This window comes from Scyliorhinus torazame, chromosome 11, assembly GCF_047496885.1.
Source record: "Scyliorhinus torazame isolate Kashiwa2021f chromosome 11, sScyTor2.1, whole genome shotgun sequence".
Lineage (NCBI taxonomy): Eukaryota > Metazoa > Chordata > Chondrichthyes > Carcharhiniformes > Scyliorhinidae > Scyliorhinus > Scyliorhinus torazame.
This window is the reverse complement of record NC_092717.1, coordinates 39,526,415-39,551,936: the sequence shown is the minus strand read 5'-3', so window position 1 is coordinate 39,551,936 and position 25,522 is coordinate 39,526,415. Positions and strand designations below refer to the sequence as shown.

At 42.7% G+C, this 25,522-nt stretch overlaps 1 pseudogene; it reads right to left on the bottom strand.

Annotated features, from left to right (window-relative positions):
- Positions 1 to 2,925: 2,925 nt before the first annotated feature.
- Positions 2,926 to 25,522, bottom strand: part of LOC140385926 (nucleosome assembly protein 1-like 1 pseudogene) — a 109,654-nt pseudogene continuing 87,057 nt past the window's right edge.

Genomic DNA, 25,522 nt, shown 5'->3' with positions numbered 1-25,522 from the left:
AGTTCACAAAAGCCATTCCAATAGGTAGACTTTTATCCCCCTCGAGCCCCCAATTGTTATGGGCGAGGCATTTTCAGAACCCCAAACTGTATCATGGAGTTCAACCAACCTCTCCCTTTAATGTATTTGTTGCTTTTCCGAGCATGCGGCTTTTTCCCTAGGTGTGGGATTACAATTATGGACACGTGGGTTTTTAAACACAAAACACTGTTTATTCCATGAATTCAACTTAACATCTTAAATAAACATTGGATCTCTTAACACCCCTTACTTCAAAGATAACTCAGAAAATATTGCAACAGTAAATAATTCCTTAAAATGTTCCTTCAAACTGCCAAGAGACTTAACACCTTTAAATAGTCTCACATCAGGTTAAAGGATATATATTTTTTCTGTAGAATGGCAGAGATATATATGCCTGGTTGACTTCAGCTCCAGCAAAACAGCCAGGCACTTTTAAACTGCATTGTAAACTGAAACTAAAACCTGCAAAATGGCTGACTTGAGCTGAGCTCCACCCACTCTATGACATCACTGTTTTTTTAAAGGTACATTGCTTAAACATCCAGTTCTTAAAGGCACTCTCGCATGACAATACCCTTGGATATTTAACTCCCAGTCGTGACCATCCTTTAACCATGTTTCAGTAATGGCCACTAAATCATAGTCATTCACAATGATTTGCGCCATCAACTCATTTACCTTATTCCGAATGCTATTTTTAAAAAGCCTGAAGGTGTGACACAAGTGAGAGTGGACTGGAAAACAGACAAGCAGAAACAGAACCAGACTCCAGGCCAGGTGAACATACCTGTCTGGAGTTTGTGGGAGCAGTTCACTGCTCAGGAGCGGGAGGGGTCCACTTTGTCAGTGGCGCAGGTGAGTTTTTTTCCAGCCTGGAAGAGCTTTCATGCAAGACTAAATTACCTACTGTGTTCTGATATGGCTCCGACTGTCCTAAAAATGTATAAATATCTTATCTTCAGCGTAGGACTCAAATTTGCATATTATAAGCCCCAATCACCTTTGTCAGAGGAGTGTGAAGCAGGTCAGCATCACTGTGAAGAGATCAGGAGGGATGTGAAGGTGGTCAGAGTCTTTGTGAACGTATCAGGAGGAAATGGGAAAGAACGTAAGAGGGGAGTGGTGGTCGTATTGGTAAAGGGGATGTTGTGCTGGTATTGGTAAAGGGGATGTGGTGTTGGTATTGGTAAAGGGGATGTGGTGGTGATATATTTTCGGGGGAACAGATAAAAAAAGTGCAAAGGGCCAGATCCTCCACTCTGGCTGGTGGTCCCCCAATCCTGTTGTACCTCATGAAATAAATGGTCTTGTGTTCTGTGATATGACCGTTGTAATGATGTACGCAGAACATATAGTTATTTAAGTAGAAAGATAATTTATTAACAAACAGGTGTAAAGATAACTGACAAACTATGATACAGACAATGGCTACTAAATGAATTCAGTGAATTCTCCTGGAGCCACTCGAATTGTGACTATCCTCTCGTACGTCTTGCTACCAACTGGCGAGTGTCATGAGTCACATGATAGATCTCTATCGCCACCAGCTGGCTGGAGGTGGCATTGCCAACTATATACAGAACTGTGTAACAATTGCATATCAATATATCCCCCTTCCTCTGAAACTGTTAACATTTTTATTCAAATATAACTACGCCTTACACAACATGATCTACATTAGCATTTTACACATGTCATATATACAGATTCAAGCAACAGGATATGCCTGATGAACGTGTCCCTGGTGCACAGCTTATTGGATATTCACGCCGACATCGCCCCATTGGTCTTATAAACCTTTATTGGTTGTTCATTGTCGCTTTAACTTCCGGAAGGCCGGTCTTCTTGCAGGTCTTTTTTATATTATCAGCTTGTTTTGGCCTTTCGATGCGATGCGTCCAGAAGACTGGTTTTCTTGCTGGTCTTCTCTGTGTGACCAGCTTTTTCAATTTTCTACCACAAAGTTTCTTGCTGTGTCGCCGTATGCTTTCTGGCCTGTCGGCCATGTTGCCGATGCCTTCTTCTTCAGTACCGCGGGTGCGACCCACAGTGTCCTCCACTCTCCTTCTCTTCCTCTTCCTTTTCATGGAAGGGAATACTTTGACTGTGCCCCATTTATTTTTTGCTGTGGTGGCACCCGTCATGCTGCTGGACTGTGCCATGGGAAGTGTTGCCTGTGGATCGTCTGCTGCTTCGGCCGACCCTGACTCTTCCTCCACCATAGCTGCTTTCGGAGCCTTAGCTGGACCGATGAGTTTTGTTTTTGTCCACACACTGAGCTGCATGCCCATCACCTGGTGAAACGTCCAGTGTCGGCATACTTTTGGATGACAGTGCAGTAGCAGTCAAGACTGCAACTTCAGGAACAGTCTGCAAAGCCTCACACCCTGGTGTTTGGGCTGGATCAATGTCTCCAACGTTGGGTGCTGCTCCTTCATTTTGTGTTTGAGCCCCACTTGGTGGCTCATCCTCACATGATATGATGATGCGTGGGTCATCTTTTAGTGAAGAGCCGACTAGTGGCTCCTCCTCATCTGATAGGATGATATGTGTTTTGTCTTTTGTTGTAGAACTGTACGCAGATGTATCCATCCGCTTTTCTAGCACGCCTTTTGGTGGAGTGGCCTCAAGAATTGGGGAATGCGCTACCGGAGCCATTTCGTGGGCCTGAGGTTATTTACCATATGCCTCTGGAGCCAGTTTCTCCAGAATGGGGATTATTCCTTCAGTTATCAGCCTGTTCACAGTTGAGTTGCTCTCATCGGATGTATCTGCTACTGCTATCTCACTCTCAGCCCCTGCATACGCCATCTTGGAGCTTTCACACTTGTCGTTGTCCTGTGAAGACTGGGCCTCCCTTGTGGTCACCTCATCACTGCCTCCAAATAAAGTAAATTAACTTCACTCGTCACTGATACCAAATAAGTTAAATAAGTTTTCAGGGTCTTCTTCTGGCTCATCTTCTGCTTCTTCACCCTCCTCATCGTAATCAGCATCACCGTCTGCCGCTTTTCCTGGCAAGTGTGGCATTGTTGTTGGAATAAGGGGTTCAGGGAAACAACCAACTTCAAAGTCAGCAGCAAATCGTGCCATGGGACCTTCATCCAGTTTCACATTCTCTGGAACGTCAGGAAGAAAGAATCATTTGGTACAGTTTTCGTAACTGTTCTACCAGTGCACCGATCCTTATGCCTCTGCTTCGTCTTAATGGTCTTCATGGTAACATTTAATTCTTCTTTCCAGTTGATTTGGCATCCTGAGCATCCTATAATCTGCGGGGCATCAAAAAGGAAAACATCTGACACATCAGGCTGGAACTTCATTGTGTATGTCTTAATCAATGTTTCATTTGTGAAATACTCAATTGGGTCAAACTTAAACTCCAGAGTGAAACTCATTGGTTGCCCTGGAGGTGAAAGTTTCACCCCTAATTCTTGTAAGTGCTTTAGGATGGGTTCATCGTGCTCCTGTATCATGTCGCTGAGCACATCCACATTTTTGAGCACTATTAACCAGAATTCTGAATTTTCCTTTGACTCCTCCACCTCACCATCTGGTTTACCTTCCTCCACTTTAACTTTCACCTGTATCTCATCGGATAACTGCACCACTGTATCTTGTTGCCAGTCACAATGATCCTCCGTCGCAGGGCTGTCTGGAATGTACAACCGCTCAACTAGGCTCAGGGCCTCACATCCGCTCCTATGATGGACTCATGTTTCCTGTCCACAATGGAAAATGGTATGTGACTTCTGTTGAATATCCATGCTTCAAGTTCACATGCACCCAGCGTCTCAATCTTATTCTCACTGCAGCCTGTCAGTAGTCTTGTTTGATTGACAACTTTTGGTTTAACTCGCAGCCCATTCAAATCGGATAAACTGAAAAGGTTGGCCCTCGTTACAGTGTCGAGCTTGCATTTTATCAATGTGTCGTTGAGCATCACTGGAATTGTCTATCTGTCTTCGATGGACGCAGCTTCACCATCACTATTGTCACAGCTGGTCAGCAAGACTTCTTCAGTTTTCATATTTGAACTCATTGTGTCATCGGTTGAAATCAGATCAATGAAAAATAATCTTCAAGGGTCATTTCATCAATTGCACTGACAGACCGTATTGAGTCCACTGTTGGATGCGAAAAGCATTGCTTCGCAAAATGATTTGCATGGCCACACTTCGAAAATACTTTCCCAAATTCTGGGCAGTGCCATGGGCCATGTAGATTGCTGCATCGTTGGCATAATATGGCGGACCCGGTCAGCCGCTTAAAATGGCCACCCGCACTGAGATCACATTTTTTATTGAACTATGTTATAGTGCTGATGGCGCTGGCATCTTCTTCCAGATTGGCGCCAAAGTTTTTTTTAATTGAGCGTAGTAATCTGCTGTGTAACCAGCTCATTTTCATGCCACATCTTGATAGGGTTTTCTAATTGAAGCTCTTTTTTGGGTACGCGTATGATATATATAATGTTCACACATCTCATTTTACTTCAGAGAGCAATGCCGATCAAAATACTTTATTCCTGCATCATAGCTCTTGCTTTCCCCTTTGCTGTTGAACGAAAAGTATTGTAAATCTATATTGCTTGAGGACCTGCTACCTTGAGTAGCAACACAATATGCCCCCCATAAGGTTGTGTCTGCAGGCCAAGGGCTACAATATAGAATCCAAATTGCTGCTTAAAAGCACGCCAATTCTCAACTGCGTTCCCTGAGACTTGAAGCTTGTGGGGTTCCTTCAAACCTTCCATCTCTAACTTCACAGTCATTCGTTGCATTGAGTTGCAGATGGCCATAGTTCACCAGGTCAGCAGAAGAATCTTCTCTTTTCGTTCTTCAGCCTATTTCTCCCCGTCTACTCCATTATTATCTTTAAATGTTCTGCACACCTGGTACCATGTTGTGTTCTGTGATATAACCATTGTATTGATGTACACAGAACAGCTGGTTGTGCAACTAGAAAGATGATTTATTAACAAACACATTGAAAGATAACTAACAGACTATGATACAGCCAATAGGTACTAATTTAATTCAGTAAATCCTCTTGGAGCTACTCTAACTGTGACTATCTTCTCGTACACCTTACTACCAACTGGCGGGTGTCTTGAGTCATGTGATAAATCACTATCGCCATGAGATGGTTGGCAATTGCATTGCTAACTATATGCAGAACTGTGCACAGGCTTATCACCACAATAGGGAAAGCAGCAACATGGGTACAAAATTGGCTGGGTGGCAGGCAGCAGACAGCAGTGATTAATGGATGTTTTTCAGGCTGGCAGAAAGTTTCACATTATGCAATTGTTTGCAAGGCATATATTGAGGCATTATGGTCGGGATTTCCTGGTCGTATCATTTCCCCCCCACAAGACCAGAAATCTCCTCCGGGGTCAATGGATCTTTAAATCATCCGTCAAATTTTCCGTCCCACTGTGGGACCAAAATATTTATCCCTATGTCTCCAGTTCATCAGCCAAGTTGAGCCCACTTGCTATTTTATGGCTCTATGTCTTCTATTCTGAATCTAGTTAATAAATATGGGTAATTTTCTGAACTGCCATATTTCTTTAAGCGTTCCGGCAATCTCTAAAGCCCAGCATTTTAGTTACCAAAGCCTGACAACAACAATCATCCCAGAACTAAAATTTACCTCTAAAATATTAACATGAACTACTTAAATCAAGTCAATGTTTATGCTCCCCAGCGATAGGCCCTGGTGAACACAGGAATGGTCACACGATCCGCAGGAACAGGTCAGTAAGTAATTTCTCACTATTTTCAAGGGGCTGCCACCACACTCTGGCCAAATATGTGGGCAGCGTTGTAGCACAGCGGTTAGCACAGTTGCTTCACAGCTCCAGGGTCCCAGGTTCGAATCCCAGCTTGGGTCGCTGTCTGTGCGGAGTCTGCATGTTCTCCCTGTGTCTACATGGGTTTCCTCCGGGTGCTCTGGTTTCCTCCCACAATCCAAAGATGTACAGGTTAGGTGGATTGGCGATTTCAAATTGCCCTTAGTGTCCAAAAAGGTTAGGAGGGGTTACTGGGTTATGGGGATAGGGCGGAGGCGTGGGCTTAAGTGCGGTGCACTTTCCAAGGGCCGGTACAAACTCGATGGGCCGAATGGCCTCCTTCTGCAATGTAAATTCTACAAAATATAAATCCTAAAAAAAAATCACTCTACCCCCACCCCCCTCCACACACTCTATGGATTGATACCCAAAGTCAAGACTTGGGCACAGAATCTGAGCTAAGAGTTCAGAGAAATACAAAGAAGGTTATCTATTGTTGAAGCATTTGAAGAACATTTTCTTCCAGAGTTTCGGAACAGCTTCTTGGCACCACTTTTGGGATTCACAGTACAAGCACTGCCCAACATTCACTACATCTCCCAAACAGGGGTATTATCATCAACAGCAAATGATTATAATATAATTATCATCAGCAGCAAATGACTATAATACATCACACAAGCTGTAGTGGTGCTTTGTCAAGGAGTAGTGCCCACCTCACGCCACTGCAACAGTGGTGATGGCAATGCTCACTGGGACCTACTGAACTGAGTCTTGCGATAGGCCCATTCAAAATCCAATTCAGAATCCAGTGTGGTCAAGGAGAGCTCAGTTGCCATTTTGGATTGAACTGGCTGGAGGGCATGGCATGCCGACCACCACCTTCTCAAGAGTAGTTAGGGATGAGCAACAAATGTTGACCTTGCCAGCAATGCTCACTACCCATGAAAGAATTTTTTAAAAAGGACTCACAGACCAGGCTGTATAAGCTGATGGCCCAGCAAAAAAATGGACCTAAAAGAGGTGCATGCCTTTTCATTTTTGTGGAGCTTGGAGGGGGAGGAGTGATCCTTTCATCCCCGTGGACCCCGTCATTTGTGCTAACTTTCAGACCCCACATTCTGCAATTCCCGCTGGCAAACTGCAATCCTGGAGAGAGTCTTAGTTATGGATTCGGGGCACTGGCTTGCATTAAACAGAAGTCCCACCCCAATCCTATTCCTTTCAGTGCAGTAGCTAGAAGGTAAATTGTCGTTAAACTGAGGCCCTTTGTGCCTAAAGTATTTCAAACCATGCAAAGAATTCTCCTAATATTCTTTCTTTAAACAACATCATCAAAATAAGCACGAAGCACCTCTTTATGGCACTGAGATCAAAATAAAAACCAAGCACCTCTTTATGGCTCTGGGCTCCTTTCTTTGGTCACATAATATTCATTGTATTCCAGAGGTACCTAAGTGTGCAAAGTGCTTTGCGGTGTTTTAATGGCATTATTTTATAGATATAAACACTTGCCTTTTTTAACTCATTATTATATTCTATTAACGCTGGTAACATTAATGCTTTGTCATGTTAATGTACTAACTTCATTATCGATGCATATTAAGAACAATGCAACATAACAATAAACAGAGTAAAGAGACAATTTGTCACTTTCATAAACTGCAATAATTTTTCATCTGTCATACAGTCTGAGCATGTGCTGCTTTCTCTTCCATGACTTCTTGTGCATGCAGACATTCTGTATTTGAACTATGAGATCCCCTGTCCTGCTCCGGAATGTGCACTTTATAAAAGCTTGCAGACATTCTGCACACTTGCCTCTGGATTGCTCAATGTGATCCTACCGGATAGATCTCCGAACCTTCATCTTTTCTTCATTATTTAGAACAAACATCTAACAGTTAACATGTGTTTCTATATGCTTGGCTGTAATTAAATTGTTCTTCCTTTATTTGTTCGTACTGGTGTTATGGACAATATCTGAGGTCACTCGAGAAATAATCTTACAGACGGTTATCTTCCTCAAACACTGCAGCTACACATTAATTATGTACAATAATACAGAGAGTAACCAGATTCACATCATAATATTTTATGCATCACGGAATGTTGAACAAGTGGAATCCTTTATCATTGATGCAGCCGCAGAGTGACTTGTACAAGGCTGAGTGCACAGCCGAGATCATCATAAATCTTTGGAATTCCTGATGCACCAAAGCCCTCCTAATCTAAAATGGCAATATTTCTTCTGTTAGGAAGCTATGCTCCTTTAGGTTTGAAAATATGATGTTCAAACATTTTACATTTGCAATTAGAACTGAGACAGAGAACTGCTTAAAAATGCAAGGCCTCATTCCAAGGTGGGGGCAAGAAACCAATAAATCACTCTGAGCGTGAATGGAGGAACCTTTCCTATAATCCAGATGCCCATCGAGACTCATAACTGTCCCAGGCAGAGACATTGAAAATGCAAAGCACTGGATGGTGAAACACTGGCTGCCACAGAAAGACCGAACCATAACCTCTTAGAAATACACAATGGGTGAAGTATTTCAAGGCAAGGTCTCCAGCCACTTGAGAGAGTTTGCAAGTTACAGTGCCAAGAAAGTCTTTTGCAGAAGAAACAAACTGAGGGCTCTCTCTCTTTCACTGCTTTGGAAAGAGTGTGGGCTGGTTCAAGAAATCAACTCCACCAGAAACCCACCAACAAACCGAGATCTCGTAATAATTGCAACATCTGACCATATCCAAGAGACCAGCTAACCTAAATAGGCTGAAAGATTTACCATTTATGCCTTAAGGGCGATCAAAGGACTGATGGTTAGGGTTCTGCTATTTTTAACTCCTGGCAAAAGTATATTTCTTCAATCAAACTTATTGTAAGTTTAAATATTTACATAAAAGGATTTTAGATCATCAGCAATGTGGTTGTCTCTTATGTGCCAATTAAAATGGCCTAGCAAGCCACTCAGTTCAATGCCAATTCGTGATGAGCTACAAATGCTGGCCCAGCCAGCAACGCTCACATCCCACAAAAGAAAAAGAATGACTGTAAAATCTTTGCTACAAAATGAAAATCCGAAGGTCATACTTTCTTCCTGTCATTAATATTGTGTTTCATCAATGACCTTCCCTTCATCATAAGGTCAGGAGTGAGAGGTAGGCTGATAATTGCCAATCACAATTTCTCAGATACGGAAGCAGTCCAGCAAGACCTGGACAACATTCAGGCTTGGGCTGATAAGTTTCAATTAACATTCCTGCCATACAAATGCTAGACAATGGCTATCCCCAACAAGAGAGGATTTAACTACCTCACACTGACATTTAAAGAAGTTATCATCACTGAGTCCCCCACTATCAATATCCTGGGAGTCACCATTAATCAGAAATGTAACTGGGCTAACCATTTAAATATTGTGGCTAGAGGAGCTGGTCAGAGGCTGGGAATTCTGCAGTGTATAACTCATCTCCTGACTCCCTAGAGCCTACTCTCCAACTACAAAGCACATGTCAAGAGTGTGATGGGATACTCTCCACTCACCTGGATAAGTATAGCTACAACAATACTCAAGAAGTTCAACACCAACCTTACCACCACCACCTTCAAATTTCACTCCCTCTATCACCAACATATGGCTGCAGCAGTGGGTTCCATCGACAAGCTGCACTGCAGCAACTCATCAAGGCTGTTCTGATATTAACCTTCCAAACCCATGACTTCTGTTCGCTAGAAGAACAAGGGCAGCAGGCACATGGGAACACCACCACTATAAGGTCCCCTCCAAGACACGCAACAACCAGACTTGAAACAAAGTCACTGTTCCTTCAGTGTCGCTTGGTCAAGATCCCTTCCTAACAGCATACTCTGGGTGGCTTCACACCACATGGATGCAGCAGTTCAAGAAGGCAGCTCACCACCAACTTCTCAAGGGCAATTGAAGATGTAGACCAAATGTTGACCTTGCCAGTGGCGCTCAAATCCCATTAATGAATTAAGATAAAATGGACATGAATGTTAAGTGGGGGTTACTGTTTAATGCTCACATCCATTGGTTGGCTAAACTGTGAAATGTAACCTGTCCAAAAATCCATTTTGTTCTGTGTCCACATGTGCTGTAGCAGGTCGCATCCCGTGGAGATTGTTGCATTTTAAATACAGGTGTTCCTATGCTTGTTATGTTTGTTCATGTCAGGGCAGCATGATGGCGCAGTGGGTTAGCCCTGCTGCCTCACGGCGCCGAGGTCCCAGGTTCGATCCCGGCTTTGGGTCACTCTCCGTGTGGAGTTTGCACATACTCCCCGTGTTTGCGTGGGTTTCATCCCCACAACCCAAAGATGTGCAAGGTCGGTGGATTGAACACGCTAACTTGCCCCTTAATTGGGTCCACTAAATTTTTTTTTTTTAAAGTGTTCGTTCATGTCCAACATCTAAGATGGGAGCCTCTTGGAGTGTTTGGATAGGTCACTCTGATCAATTCAAGGGTCAGTGTAAAGGGAGAGTTGTTTTTTAATCAGGCAGAGATAATCAGGAGCAGTCGATAAAGAAACTGAAGTGCTGTCATTTCCTCTGAGGAGTTGAGTTGGAAGGCTCCAGGTAAGGATGGCTTGGGAGAAGCCCTGGAGAGCTTATATTACACCAGTAATTAACGGTTGGAGTGCAGACTTGATAGTCCAGTGAAACAGGCTGGCATTTTCTGCCCTTGTCGTGGGGGAACCCACTGTGGGAGATTCAGTGGTCCAACCAAAAGTTCATTGACTTACAGTGATACCAGATGCTCCCAGCAGTGAGTAAGATTTGAAAACGCACCAATAGTTTTGGTGGAGGAGATTGAAACCCTGGGAAGTGAGTAGTCATTGAAGCATTGTGATTTGCAACTGCTCTCAGGGAATTCCAAGGCTAGATCTTGAAAAGTGAAGAATCAGAATCCCTTCTGAAGGAGAAATGCTTTTCATGAGATTTGGTGACTCACAGTATACTTTACGTCTGGGTGGGTTTTCTGAGAAATCCATGGGATATGTACCTCGTATTAATTATGAATGCAGGAATATAAGCTATAAATATACAGTGGATTGTTTTACTTTGGAACTTTGTATGTAAGGTTTATTTTGTTTGCTCAAAATCCATGGACCCTTGTGGCGTAATTCTCTTAACAAGTCATGGAATCTCAAATTTTGTCTGCTTTAAACAAAACATTACTGGTCCCTCACTAGATGGTGACAGAAACTTGGGGGTCTGGTCCAAGGTAATAACAAGCCCAAAAATGTATTATTTCATTTGCCAGTGTAATTTAGCTGACCTCTCTCAGACACCATTACACGATCACAAGACAATTTTTGGTTCAGGAAGGCCATTCATTGCATCTTAATTTATCCATTCAGAAGCACAAAACGGTTGCCCATTTGCCCAACAAAGTGTCAATCACGCTTAGGTTCTGTACAGGGATTTGATCAGAGGCGTCTTACTTATATCAGGGGAGTCTTGAGTTCTGAGTTCCTCATGGCTTTCAAGCTCCCACACTGCCAACGGGTCAGGTAAGTCGAAACTCAGCCCCAACACTTTATTGGCTTTTTTGATTACTTGACTCATTCATCATAATTCAGGGAGTGGGTGTGTTATTTATTTTTCCTTCCTAAATGCTGTATTTTAGTCTTGCCTGCATTCAATTTCATAGATTCGTAGACGTTTACACCATAGGAGGAGGCCATTTCGCCCATCGTGTCCATGCCGGTCAATAAAGATCTGACTGCACTAATTCCATTTTCCAGCGCTTGGTCCTTAGCTCTGGAGGTCATGGCTGTGTAAGCAAATATCTAAATACTTCTTAAATGTTATGAGAGTTTCTGACTCAACCACCCATTCAGTCAGTGGGTTCCAGGCTCTCACCACCCTTTGGTTTCTTTTCAATCCCCTCTTTGCTTTCTACCTCTTGTCTTAAATCTGTCCTCATGGTTAGTGAACCCTCTACTAATGGAAAAAGTACCTACCTATCCACTGTGTCCATGTCCCCTCGCAGTTTTTTTGTTTATTCTTTCATGGGATGTGGATGTCACAGGCAAGACAGCATCTGTAGCCCGTCCCTAATTGCCCTAAAACTGAGTGGAATTTTAAGAGTCAACCACAATGCTGCGGACCTGGAATCACATGCAGGCCAGACCAGGTAAGGATGGCAGATTTCCTTCCCCAAAGGACATCAGCAAACCAGACGGGGTTTTATGACAATGGGTTTCATGTTCATCATTAGACTTTTAATTCCAGGTTTTTAATTGAATTCAGATTTCACCATCTGCCTTGGCAGGATTCGAACCTGGGTCCCCAGATCATTACCCTGGGTGTCTGGATTACTAGTCCAGCGACAATACCACTGGGCCACTGCTTCTATCAGGCCCCCTCTCAACATTCGCTGCCCCAAGGAAAGCAGCCCCAGTCTATCTACTCTTTCCTTATAGCTCAGACCCTCTCCTCTGCGCCCTCTCCAGTGCAATCACATTTTCCTTATCACACCGTGATCAGAACTGCATGCAGTGCTCCAGTTTGGCCGAACCAACGTTTTATACAGTTCCATAATAACCTCCCTGCTCTTGTATCCAATGCCTCAGCTAATAAAGACAGGTATCCCAAATGCCTTCTTAACCTCATGATCTACCTGCCCTGCCACCCTCAGAGATCTGTGGGCATGCTCCCCAATCCTCCGCCTGATTAACCCTCCCCAAATACATTACCTCACACTTTTCCAGGATGAATTCCATTTGCCACTGCTCTGCCCACCTGACCAGTCCGTTGCTACCCTCCTGCAGCCTACGGATACGCACTTCACTATGTATCATCCTGCCAATTTTCGTGTCATCCACAAACTTCTTGATCATACCCTCTACATTTAAGTCATCTGCTATTTATTGGATCTCATGCTTACTTAGTCCAACTCACTCTAATATCTCTTGGCTACTTCTTATAATTCCACTGGCCTTCCATGTTTTGTATTATTACCTAACCTGACTTCTTGACACTGCGTTTCTGAGTACAAATCATTTCTATCAATGAGAAACTGTGTGATCCCAAACCAGGGCAATCCAATTTCCCTGAAACTTAAACTAACCCCTTTAATGAGGTTCAACCACATTTTTATTCATTTCCAGGAGTTATCCCAAACAGCTTTATAGAAGTGTAGGAATATTAGAACAGAAGTAGGCCATTTAGCCCCTTGAAGCTGTTAGCCCATTCAATGTGATTCTGGCTCATCTACGACCTAATTCCAAAGACCCACCTTTGTCCATTATCAGTAAATGCCTTTGGGTCACAAAAACCCATCAATCACAGCTTTAAAATTAATAATTGATCAAGCATCAATTGTCATTTGCAGAAAAATATTCCAAATGTGTCACCTTCTATGTGTTGAAGTGGCAGGTTTGGCTCTAGTTTTTGACACTACTTCCGAGTCCTAGATTACCCAACAAGTGAAAATATGGGCCGGATTTAATGGCAGTGGTGCGATCCTGACAGCAGACCCAGAAGTGGGTGCCATCGTCCGTTGCGCCGGAAGCAACCAGCATTTACTACATAGTTGCCTAAACTTTGCATTTATGCAATCTATCACTTAACTGCTGCTATCAGGGTGTCTAGACACAACTCTCACTCAAGCCTTTAATCATTTTCTATTTCAAAATTCATCCGCAAAGTCTGTTTTGTCCGCTTACCTCTTGTCATACCCTCTCTCAGCATTGAAGTACTTCATGCTTAATCACCAACCCCTCCACCATCTTTATCTTTCCCGTCGATATTATAACCTAATATATTTAGTTCCCAGTCCTGGCCTCATTGCAGCCATGTCTCTGTAACGGCTAACATACCTTATCCTCTAAATCTAATAACCTCTAAGGATAAATTTGCATAAAGAACATTTAATTTGGTCACACATCTTAACCTGCCCTTCTGCTCTAATGTTCTATTCACACGTTGTTCAGTTTTTGTTCTCTGCCTTAATTTATTTAAACCTTTTAATTTTCCCTTTCTTTGTATTGCCTAAAGTACAATTACTAGCAGCTCCTTTAACCTCTCCCTTTCATTTGTTCTTTTGAATATTATTCGTACTGACTGAACTCTTCCCCACGCTACTAGTTTAAAGTCGACGAGTTGCACGACTTCCTTTTGTCTGAAGTTAAAAACTCACCACTATTCTTAGAACTCCCACTATACCAAAAAAAGGTTGATATTCTAAATGGTGAACAGGAATTCTCACGCCCTGACTCCGATGCAGGCTTCAGTGGGTGCTATTCAGGTCAAACTATATTTTCAAGTAATCCCCCGGTAGAACCCATACCTTCACCAAATAATTTTACCTACTTACCCCTCAGTAGCATTGATATCCTGGGTCCTGCGTTGCTAAGTAAGTAAAGTAGGCTAATAACCACTGTTTCAGGTTAAAACTTTAAAGTTATTTTATTATTATATATTTTTTTCTTTTTAAAAGATGCAATCACTGTCTTTACAGAAAAGTAAAAAGATCTTGTTCTGGATCCTTCTGGTTGGTTGAAGGGACCTTCAGGCCCAACTTGACAATCAATCTTCTTTTTAAAATCTGGTCTTCTTTAGGTGTATTCGCTGATGAGCTCGGTTGCTGTGTCCTATCTTTCCCATGTACTGAGCTGTGAGAGCTGGCTCTGCTGGTTGTCCCCTTTCTTCGGGTTTATATATTTTTCGAACAGTTTTCTAGTTTTTATGACTTTATTGTAAAATAACTCTTATTTTCTTTGATTGTAAAAAGTATCTTTGATCTAAACATTCTAATACAACATAGATCTGATTACATTATGTCCTTTGTGATGTTCAAAGTTCCTCTGTGATATTCAAAAATGCTTTGGTTTCAAGAGAGGTGTGAATTTTGGTTTGGTTCCTGTCATTTCTATAGTTTTATTTTCCAATTGTGTCCTCAGCTCATAATTTTGACTTTGATTTTGGCTTTGAATTATGTTTCTCGTAGACTGATAGTCTCCAGTTTTCTTTAATTTACCTGGTATTAGCAAAATTTCACACCTAGAATTGTCACCAAATTCAACTGAACCTCATCCTTTCTTTTCCAGCTGCTTACTAAGTTAGTTACTTTCAATGAAGGTGTGAGCCATTATTTTGGGCTTCATTCAAAATCCTGTGTGTTTGCTAAGCCTGCTTGACCAAGGATATCTGCATTTTATAATCCTGCTCTTTGCAGCTGCTGTTAACCGTTTGTGGGATCTTTCCCTGTATCCTCTCATGTTTCTCTCAGATCAGATATTGCCAGACTTCCATGTTTCAAATGACAAACCTTTCCATATTATCAATAACATGTCGCCTCTGTTTTTTCTGAAGTTTCTATATCCTAGGATGTTATATTCATTGCCATCCTCAGTCTTTCATCATGATGCTTATAGCTACCCGACATCATAGTTCCAATGTATTTTAGCATCTATTCATATCTAATCCCGCTGGCAACTTATTGTAGATTTTCCCGCTTTCGAGCAAGGGTTTTGGAAGCTGATTCCAGTGCGAGAAGTGAGAGGCAAGGCTGATGGTTAATAGGCCCAAGAACTCTTGGTGGGTCCATGAAAGCCTTCTTGAATCTTCTGGTCCACAAGGATTGTACAGAAAAATATTTTTTTGTCAACACACTTTGGCCATTTTAGCCAATCCACAACTCCTGCATGTTTGGCCTGTCAAGGTTGACCCAGGACAAGCCTCCCGAATCTAGAAGTTAAAATATCCTCACATCTTTGATTACATTGTCACTTTTCGATGTGTACCAAGAGCATCCCTGACCTACGATAAATAAACATAGTGGAACTTAGGAACACTGCATGACATGCCCCAGCCCCACCATCTTAAATCTCTGCCCTCGCCACCTACATTGTTTCCGCAGTGCGAGGGTTAAACTCTATCCAATTGTTTCTTATGCTCTTCTTCGGAAAGGCAGTGATAGTGAGAAAGAGAGAGCTCAAGGGAGATAAATGTTGAATCAGTGCAATCAATGGTGGTTCTGAATATAATACACAACCAAATGCAATCTGCACCTGGTCTTTCATGACCAAAGAATCAAATTTGCCTTATCAGCATGAATAACATGCACCTAGACTTGTTCCATACTGCACTCAAAGTGACCCTTTATTGACAAAAGTAGTAAGAATGCGCAAATAAGCAAAAGGATCGATTTGCACTCTCGCTCCCTGCGTGGCTGGCTCCCACACTGATGCAAAATGTGCGATCCACAAGTAGACAAAATGAGCCAATATTATTTACCAATCGATCAAATGTAGCATGTACATGCACACATGTTTGTCAGGGTTGAAGAGATCTACCATGCGGATCTAGTGGCACTTGCAAACACTAAAATGCAGTAGAAATTTGAGTTAACACATCTCGGATGCAAATAAGAATCGTTTTATTTGTCTCATAAGAACATAAGAACATAAGAACATAAGAACTAGGAGCAGGAGTAGGCCATCTGGCCCCTCGAGCCTGCTCCGCCATTCAATGAGATCATGGCTGATCTTTTGTGGACTCAGCTCCACTTTCCGGCCCGAACACCATAACCCTTAATCCCTTTATTCTTCAAAAAACTATCTATCTTTATCTTAAAAACATTTAATGAAGGAGCCTCTACTGCTTCACTGGGCAAGGAATTCCATAGATTCACAACCCTTTGGGTGAAGAAGTTCCTCCTAAACTCAGTCCTAAATCTACTTCCCCTTATTTTGAGGCTATGCCCCCTAGTTCTGCTTTCACCCGCCTGTGGAAACAACCTGCCCGCATCTATCCTATAGATTCCCTTCATAATTTTATATGTTTCTATAAGATCCCCCCTCATCCTTCTAAATTCCAACGAGTACAGTCCCAGTCTACTCAACCTCTCCTCGTAATCCAACCCCTTCAGCTCTGGGATTAACCTAGTGAATCTCCTCTGCACACCCTCCAGTGCCAGTACGCCCTTTCTCAAGTAAGGAGACCAAAATTGAACACAATACTCCAGGTGTGGCCTCACTAATACCTTATCCAATTGCAGCATAACCTCCCTAGTCTTAAACTCCATCCCTCTAGCAATGAAGGACAAAATTCCATTTGCCTTCTTAATCACCTGTTGCACCTGAAAACCAACTTTCTGCGACTCATGCACGAGCACACCCAGGTCTCTCTGCACAGCAGCATGTTTTAATATTTTATCATTTAAATAATAATCCCTTTTGCCGTTATTCTTACCAAAATGGATAACCTCACATTTGTCAACATTGTATTCCATCTGCCAGACCCTAGCCCATTCACTTAGCCTGTCCAAATCCCTCTGCAGACTTCCAGTATCCTCTGCACTATTTGCTTTACCACTTATCTTAGTGTCGTCTGCAAACTTGGACACATTGCCCTTGGTCCCCAACTCCAAATCATCTATGTAAATTGTGAACAGTTGTGGGCCCAACACTGATCCCTGAGGGACACCACTAGCTACTGATTGCCAACCAGAGAAACACCCATTAATCCCCACTCTTTGCTTTCTATTAATTAACCAATCCTCTATACATGCTCCTACTTTCCCCTTAATGCCATGCATCTTTATCTTATGCAACAACCTTTTGTGTGGCACCTTGTCAAAGGCTTTCTGGAAATCCAGATATACCACATCCATTGGCTCCCCGTTATCTACCGCACTGTTAATGTCTTCAAAAAATTCCACTAAATTAGTTAGGCACGACCTGCCCTTTATGAACCCATGCTGCGTCTGTCCAATGGGACAATTTCCATCCAGATGCCTCGCTATTTCTTCCTTGATGATAGATTCCAGCATCTTCCCTACGACCGAAGTTAAGCTCACTGGCCTATAATTACTCACTTTCTGCCTACCTCCTTTTTTAAACAGTGGTGTCACGTTTGCTAATTTCCAATCCGCCGGGACCACCCCAGAGTCTAGTGAATTTTGGTAAATTATCACTAGTGCATTTGCAATTTCCCTAGCCATCTCTTTTAGCACTCTGGGATGCATTCCATCAGGGCCAGGAGACTTGTCTACCTTTAGCCCCATTAGCTTGCCCATCACTACCTCCTTGGTGATATCAATCCTCTCAAGGTCCTCAGCTGTCATACCTCATTTTCATCAGTCACTGGCATGTTATTTGTGTCTTCCACTGTGAAGACCGACCCAAAAAACCTGTTCAGTTCCTCAGCCATTTCCTCATCTCCCATTATTAAATCTCCCTTCTCATCCTCTAAAGGACCAATATTTACCTTAGCCACTCTTTTTTGTTTTATGTATTTGTAGAAACTTTTACTATCTGTTTTTATATTCTGAGCAAGTTTACTCTCATAATCTATCTTACTCTTCTTTATAGCTTTTTTAGTAGCTTTCTGTTGCCCCCTAAAGATTTCCCAGTCCTCTAGTCTCCCACTGATCTTTGCTACTTTGTATGTTTTTTCCTTCAATTTGATACTCTCCCTTATTTCCTTAGATATCCACGGTCGATTGTCCCTCTTTTTACCGTCCTTCCTTTTTGTTGGTATAAACCTTTGCTGGGCACTGTGAAAAATCACTTGGAAGGTTCTCCACTGTTCCTCAACTGTTTCACCATAAAGTCTTTGCTCTATCGATTACAATTGAGAATCATTTAAATCTTATTCTCTAATAAGTCCGGCTAGCAAAAGGACTCAAAGAGAAGCAATTTCGTAGACAATTCAACTTTCAAATAATACAGAAATGATTTTCTTGCTTACGGCAAAACAGCTTGCATTTACTTCAAGAGTCAGAGTTGGAAAGTGAAAGTATGAAAGATAGAGAGACAGCGAGTAAGTTAGATCAAAGTATAGATGATTCATGAATGGAAAATGGCCGTACGATCTAACACAGTTATACTAAATCATATATGTCTTTAGCCATCTAGCTACACCCCTATATAATCCTAATTGGTTTGGGTTCGAATCAAATAAGTTTGATTTGACGGTTAGCTGTCTGTCTTTAATGTGCGCCATTAACTTGAAATGTTTCATAAATGAATTCTTGTATGTGTTCTGGAATGCGATTCTGTGCCGTTATCGCAAGCTGCTTGAACTGGATTCTTGCTGAGGACAATAGCGCCTTTAGGTTACTGTGCCATTACCATGGAGCCTGCCCTGTCCTTGGACACTGTCTTGAGAAATGTATTTATTAGTTTAGTGAAACATGCTTGTTTTATCATGGTTTTTGTGATTCTGTTAAATTGGGTATTTTAATGTTGTACTGGCTTGAAATGAATTATGCTGTGTCATGCTGAATATGTATTTTGAAATGACCTGAGGTTATGAGTGAGTTTTAAAATGGGTATTTAATAGACTAGGGGCTTAATGCCAAATAGCTATCTTTTACCTATCACTTTTACCTATAGAAAATAGCTGGCTTCTACAGGTAACAATAAATCATCGGACAGGGCTTTCATAGCAAATCTTTAGCACAAACTAACTTGGGGCAACAAGGTATAAATGTGAGACATTCACAGGAAACCTGTCTGAATGCACTTGACATTGGTGATGACATGTTTCTATCTGGAGCAGACACATAACATGCAAAGTGCAGCGCCCATCAAACCAATTAGCGATATTTCTTGTAGGTATGCATCATCATTCACAAATCATTTGGGGAAACAATGCTGTTGGCTGGCTGTAAAAAAAACACACTTTGAATTGTTATCATGTATATCCTCAGTCTTAGCTAAATTTTTACAGAAGAAATATGTATTTTATTCAAAAGATTACAGGTTTAAAAAAAAACAAGTCAGGGATAAGCTGTTAGCAAAGAGGCATATTTACCACAAGTGCTTAAGGCTTGAATATTTAATTAAGGTTCAGCATTAATGACTGTCACAGTCCAAGCATCTTATTTTGCTTTTGCTGTAACTGTTGCAAATAAAGCGCTGGTTGATTAAAAAAACCTCTTTGCGCTGACTGAGAATGACAGTGTCATCAAGCCTCTGCAGAAAGACTGACTTTGATTTTTATCTCCATTAACGAATGTATCGCTCCATGAAATACACATAGGACTCGTAGAACTCTCGTGGCCATTTCTCACTGTGTACAGGCACTGGCTGGAACACTTGAGTTAAATGCAAAGGAATCATGTTGGGAGGGAGGAACAGAGTAGGTAGACACAAAGTTGCCAGTTCGGCAAACCTCCATGGCTGCGAGCCAGATTGTTCAAGGTTGGTTGAGGTTGTTTGGGTAGTGCTCTGTGTGGGCTGATTTAGATTGGACGAGGAAGAGTTAGGTTGGTCAGGATCAGTAACGATTCAGAACAAGCGGAGATTAGCCAAAAAGCATCTAGAGCTGAGCTGTCTCAAACCGCGATTGTTGGGGAGAAAACTGGGCGTAGAATCACAACAACTTGGGAAAAGGCAAATTTACAAATACCTGTGGAAAGAGGGCAGCACAGTGGCGCAGTGGATAGCACTGCTGCCTCACGGCGCCGAGGTCCCAGGTTCGATCCCAGCACTGGGTCACTGTCCATGTGGCGTTTGCACATTCTCCCTGTGTTTGCGTGGGTTTCACCCCCACAACCCAAAGATGTGCAGGCTAGGTGGATTGTCCATGCTAAAATTGCCCCTTAATTGGAAAAAATTAATTGGGTACTCTAAATTTATATTAAACTAAATACCTGTGGAAAGACCACATTTAATACCGGCTTAATCTCTTCTCTCTGCTCACAAGAGTGTGCAGACGAAAAGGCTTGAAAAATGTCAACTGAGGAAAAAACAAAAGAATGTTTGAGACCAGGAAGATTTTGGATTTAATAAACCTCTTTGGATGCATTTCTTTGAAAAGTATTAAAGTTTTTACATACCTATTATATTGTATTTTTTCAATAGACAACTGAATGACCCCTTTCAGCCCATTTAACTCCTCCTTCAGGAAAAACCCAGTGATCCCTGTCACTGCATCGAATTGCTTCTTAAAGGATTTCAGAGATGCTTTTTCCCTGTGCATCCTACTCTGGAGACCATACCTGGTATGAAGCAATCCTTCCTGACATCAATCCTGAATTTACTTGTATGTAATAATGTTCCTTGTCCGAAAGTTACAACCCAATTTGAAGCAGAAAGGTTAAATCTATCCAAGCAACTTCGACACTGGCTGGTTGAATGGGCACAACATATAATCTGACATTTAGTCAGCCAGGCCAGATTGGTCCTGTAAAGTCTTCGGAAAGTGACCACTCAGAAGCGACGGCTGTAGCAAAATTTAGATTTATTTCTTTATATATTTATCCCTCCTAATCCTTGAATGGTCTCCCGCAGCCCCAACAGTCTCTGGTTTAAGGGAATGATTCTGCTTCCCTCATCTGGGTAGATCATACTCAGGGGAGGCCACAGGGACTCTAAGGTTGCAGTTCCTTAGGCCTCCGGTAGGATTATAACAGGTCCTAATCTCAATTCCGGTAAGTGTTGAGTTGGGCAATCCCAACTAGATTAGAAGAGAGACTAAGATTAATGTCAGTGTCCCTAAACTAGGGAAAGGAGAAAGGCTGTTCAGAGTTTCTCTTCCTTTCCTTTTTGCAATGCTATTTTGATACAGGAAGTTACATCAATACAATGAATCACAGCTTAAAGCACAGATGAAGGCTATGTTCCTATCCTAGCCTGTGAAGGCTCTCCGAAACAGTTGCGCATTTAAGTCCCTTTCCCTCCCTCTTTCAAACTTTGTTTTTCAAACACTTAAGCACATCTCTTTCAAGAATGATTCCAGATTTGAGTTTCAACACCATCTCCAACAGGGCATTCCATTTTCAAACAAATCGTTGCATTGAAAAAAAAATCGAAAACTCTTCTGCACATTAGGAACCCAAACGTGCAGCTCTTGTGGAAGTTGGTTAAATAACCAAGTATTTGCAGTTATAACTTAATGCTTTTCTGGCAACAGTCCACCTGTGAGCAATGTTAGACAATACTAACATCTCTGCCAATATATTTTTTCTCTACTGCCCCTCCCCTCTTTTCACATTTAAGCTGCTTAAACACCAAGCTGCACTAGATAATTCATTAAGTTAGCTGATGGCTTGTCAGCAGAAGGAACAGTAAAGTTCAGCCATAATAAAACAAACGCAGTCAAGCTAATTGTTCCCATTTGCTGACACGCAGGCTTGAAAATTGCAAATGATTCCATGATGGCAATGAGTTAATTATCCACACTTCAGTGAGTGCCAGTCTTTAATATTTTAACTGCTTCCATCCATCACTGAAGGAGACTGGTACCCGTTGGTAAACTAAGCCACCAACCATCTAACTGTGGAAATCTGCCACCTACTGTTGAGCAGTTTTCAACAAAAAAAATTACATCTGCACATTTGATTAATACGAGTTGAATAACTTGATTGCCTCGTAATTATTCCTCCATTTGTCAGTACGTTATGCTGCTTGCTGTTTTTCCAGCCAAAAATAACTTCTTCATTCTCAGATTGATAAACAGAACAAGCACCAGTAAGCTGTTTTCTTTCAGTGGTTGTTCTGGTAATGCAGCAGAGGAATGGGCAGACGGTCACAGGGCAAAGCTGCCTAAAATCTCTGGAAACTTTTATCCCATTTAAGTAGAATTACACCAAATGATATAATGATCAGCCAAAAAATAAAACAGCAGAACATTAGAGTCAGATGACTGAAGAAAAATCTCTGGTGTTTCTACCCTGTGACAACAGTAACCAGAATGATTAGCAGATGCTTCAATTGAACCCCTAAGAAGATATTCCATCATTATGGATTCATCATCCTGTTCTATTAGCTTACAGTTTTTACATAGAATTATAGACAGAGGATTGATTTTAATTGTTTCTCCCCGGCAGGAAATAAATAGACGTGGATCAACCCGCTGATTAGGCACCACACAATTTATCTTTTCTCCGGCTTGTATTTGCTGGCTGGTGAGAATAGTTAAAATCAACCCCATGTCGGGTCGGAGAATCGGCGGGGGGCGGCGTGAATCCCACCCCCGCTGGCCGCTGAATTCTCCGGCCCCCCCAAAAAATTCCCCCAACGTGAATCACGCCGCCCGCCTCCGAGAATGGCGAGGACCAGCGCGATACAATGGGCCCCGGGGCCACCCGAATTCTTCAGCCCGCGATGGGCTGAGCGGCCGCGTGTTTTAGGCCGGTCTCGCCGGCATATATTAAGGTCGGTACTTACCAGCAGGACCTGGCTCCGTGGGCGGCCACTGGGGTCATCGGGGGGGCGCGGGGGGATCTAGCCCAGGGGGGTGCCCCCACGGTGGCCTGGCCCGCGATCGGGGCCACCGATCCGCGGGCGGGCCTGTGCCGTGGGGGCTCTCTATTCCTCCGCACCGGCCGGTGTAGCAGTCTGCAATGGCCGGTGCAAAGATAAACCCCCCCCCCCACCCTGTGCATGCGCTGGGATGACGCCAGCACACGCTGGCACTCATGCGCATGCGCCAACTCGAACCGGCCGGCGGAGGCCCTTCGGCGCCAGTTGGCGTGGCGCCAAGCCCCTTCCCCGCCGGCCGGCGGGGCGCAAATCACTCCGCCGCCGGCCTCGCCCCTGAAGGTGCGGAGGATTCCTCACCTTCGGGGCGGCCTGACGCCGGAGTGGTTCACGCACTCCTTCGCACCGGAGTTGCCCGCCCCGCCAGTTTTCGAAGAATCCCGCCCCAGGTATCTGTCAACATGAGTCCCCATTTTATCTCTTCCCACCTTGCTGCATATCCTCTGTTCCATTCTCCTCCATGAATGCATTACACCTCTCCTTAAATTCATAGGATTATGCCGGATACAGGGCACAGAAGCAGGTTATGCCATCCAACTCGACCATTCCGGTGTTTATGGCCCACTTGAGTTTCGTCCCATCTTTCCTGATCCAAAGGCACCACTGTAACCTTCTATTCCCTTCTCCCTCAACTGCATGTCTAGTTTCCCCTTCAACCACTCCCTGTGGCACTGAGTCTCACATTCTAATCACTCTTTGAGTAAAGAATCTTCTTCTGAAATCTGCATTGGACTTTGTGGTGACTATATTATATTGATGGCCTCTAGTTATGCTCTTGTATCCACCCTGTCAAAGTCTATCATAATTACCCTATCATAATTATAAAGACCTTAATGAGGTTACCCCCTCAGCTTTCCTTTCTCAAGAGAAAACAGAGCCAGCCTGTCAATCCTTTCCTGATATGAACAAACATGTATTTCCAGTGTAAATATTCTTGTAAGTATTCTCTGCACCCTCTCCAGTGCCTCAATATTATTTTTGTAATATGGTGACCAGAACCGTTCTCCAAGTGAGGACAGATCCAGTTATGATCCAGGCTTAGCATAACCTCCCTACTTTTTAATTCCATTCCTCTCGTACTTGGTATTTGGTTAATGGCTTTGCTAACTTTTAGTGATTGGTGTATTTGTCTCATGTGATCCCTTTGTTCCTCTTCCCACCTCGACTTACACCTGACACGTAATAAGTGATTTCCCTAACCTTCCTACCAAAATTTACGATCTCACAATTATGTATGTTGAATGGCAATTATTTGCCCATTATGGAAGTTTATTAATGTCCTTCTGTAATCTGTTGTAGCCCTCTGTAGCACTGACTATTCCAACCAATTTGGTGTTCTCTACAGAACTTAGAAATTGCATTTTGGATTCTCCAAATAGTTGCTATAAATTGTGATCTGCAATGGTCCCAGCATTGATTCTTATGGAGCACCATTTCCCACCTTCTGCCACTTTGAACAACTATCCTTCACTTCCGCTTTCTGCTTTCCCTCTGGAAGCCAATCAGCAAACCATTCTGCCATTGTCCCCTAACTCCTCATTCTCTGACTTCATTCATTGGGCCTATTATGCGGCACCTTATCAAAAGCCTTTGGAAAATTCAGAGACAATTACATTGGCTGCATTTCCATTGTCTGCTCTCTTTATCACTTCCTAAAAAAATTCAAAAGGTTTTGTCAAGGAAGATTTGTCCCTTTTGTACTTCTTGTTGCTAGGTGTCCTTTTAATCCCTCCTTTAGTAAGGGGTCCATTATTTTTGCTATCACTGATGTTAAGCTGTCTGGTCTATAATTACCTGGACATGTGTTGTCTTCGTGCTTTAATATAGGAATTACATTAGCTATCTGTCAGTCCTCTTACTACACATTTTTCGAACAAATCATTAAAGAAGTGTCGTAATGCCTCCATTATCTCTACCCTAGATTATTTTAAAACATGTGGATGTAATCCATCCAGACCAAAAGTTTTATCTTCTTTAAGTTTGTTTACATTATTCAATGCATCACCTTTTTAAAATTTTAAATACAGTAATCTCATTGCTATTCTCATCATTCAGTATTATGTCTACCTGTTCTATCTCTCTGATAAATACGGAAGCAAAATATTTATTTAATTGGTTCAATTCCGACCTTGGATGTCGGTCTGTGTGGAGTCTGTCATTCTCCCCATTTCTGCTTGCGTTTCTTTCGGGTGCTCTGGTTCACTCCCATAGTCCAAAGATGTGCAGGTGAGGTGGATTGGCCATGCTTAATGCGTGGGGTTACGGGGATAGGGTGGGGCAGTGGGCTTAGGTGAGGTGGAGGGTCGGTGCAGACTCGATGGACCGAATGGCCTCCTTTCAAGGGTGGCACGGTGGCACAGTGTTAGCACTGCTGCCTCACAGTGCCAGGGATCCGGGTACAATTCCGTCCTTGGGTGACTGTCTGTGTGGAGTTTGGATTTTCTCACCATGTCT